The following is a 1,790-nucleotide window of genomic DNA, read 5'->3' on the forward strand; positions in this document are numbered from 1 at the left end:
AGTACCCACGGAACGCAAACTACGTATGCTGTTCTGTGTCAGCCGCACCACACGGCAGTTTGCGTTCAGTGGATCCTCTCAAAAATTGCGCTAGGGTGACACGGAGACGAATTGTTGAATAAAGTCATTATTTTTGTTTTCTTTGCGTACAAAAAGTATTCTCGTCGCGTCATAAAATTCAGATTGAACATTGATGGCAGATGTACGGTGGCGGAGAAGTGCAAAACAAATAAAACAAAATAACAAATTACAAACGCAAATGCAAGTCTAAAAAACAAAATAACAATTCAGAAAGCACAACAACAATTCAGAAAACATTATAACAAGTCAGAAAACACAATGACAAATTCGAAAACAAATTAACAAGTCAGAAAACACAACGACAATTCAGACAAACCGGAAGATGTAGGTATAGTTTGAGACAGCGCCATTGGTTTGGGATTACTCACCGCTGACCTCTTACCCCCATGTCATTCCAAACCCAACAATTAGTCTCTTCTGCGTCACCGTAGCGCCATTTTGGAGAGTATCCACTGAACGCAAACTACGTATGCTGTTCTGTGTCAGCCGCACCACACGGCAGTTTGCGTTCAGTGGATCCTCTCAAAAATTGCGCTAGGGTGACACGGAGACGAATTGTTGAATAAAGTCATTATTTTTGTTTTCTTTGCGTACAAAAAGTATTCTCGTCGCGTCATAAAATTCACATTGATGGCAGATGTACGGTGGCGGAGAAGTGCAAAACAAATAAAACAAAATAACAAATTACAAATGCAAATGCAAGTCTAAAAAACAAAATAACAATTCAGAAAGCACAACAACAATTCAGAAAACATTATAACAAGTCAGAAAACACAATGACAAATTCGAAAACAAAATAACAAGTAAGAAAACACAACGGCAAATCAGACAAACCGGAAGAGGTAGGTATAGTTTGAGACAGTGCCATAGGTTTGGGATTACTCACCGCTGACTGAACGAGACCTCTGTCAATCAACATATACAGGAAGAGTCGTGGTAGAAAGTTCGGAGATGGTATTAAAGTAGCTCAGTTTAAATGTATTGTATGAATTGCCCTTACTGTGGAATAAAAAATGCAGAGTGTCTATTTACATTTAGTTAAAAGTGGCTGTAAATCATCAGCTCCAGTGGCGCAGATGGATAAGCGCTTGTCGTTGGCTTTTTGATGCGATGACCCGGGTTCGATCCCGCCTTTTGCCAAACTTTTTTTTCCCTCCCTTTTCAAATCTTGTATCACATCGTAAAGGCATTTATTTTCAATAAAAATTAAGGAAATAATAAAAAATTATGAAAATAAAGTATCGGGTAGGGTTAGGGTAGGTGTAGGGAGGGATTTATTGTACCAATAAGGTGGCATCCATGTAATAATTAAAATTATAATTTACACTCAATACGTTATTATTGCATACTGTTTTATAATGTGCTACAATACTGAAGTGCAGATAATTGCCACTATTTGCAACAAGTAGTATACTTGATAGTAGAAATCCTGCTATTTTAACAGTGTAAATAAGTATTTGCACTTAGTGTAAATAGCATATTGCTAAAAATACTGCTATTTTCACTTAGTGTAAATAGAATCCATTGCTAATAAGAGATTTGAAAAGGCAGAAAAGAAAAGTCCGGCAAAAGGCGGGATCGAACCCGGGTCGATCGCGTCAAAAAGCCAACGACACGCGCTTATCCATCTGCTGTTCTTCGGCTGGTTCTTCCCTGTATACATTGATTAAAAGATGTCTCGTCCAGTCAGCGGTGAGTAATCCCAAACC

The sequence above is a fragment of the Sinocyclocheilus grahami genome, unplaced genomic scaffold (genome assembly GCF_001515645.1).
Source record: "Sinocyclocheilus grahami isolate Dianchi unplaced genomic scaffold, SAMN03320097.WGS_v1.1 scaffold241.1, whole genome shotgun sequence".
In the NCBI taxonomy this organism is placed as follows: Eukaryota; Metazoa; Chordata; class Actinopteri; order Cypriniformes; family Cyprinidae; genus Sinocyclocheilus; species Sinocyclocheilus grahami.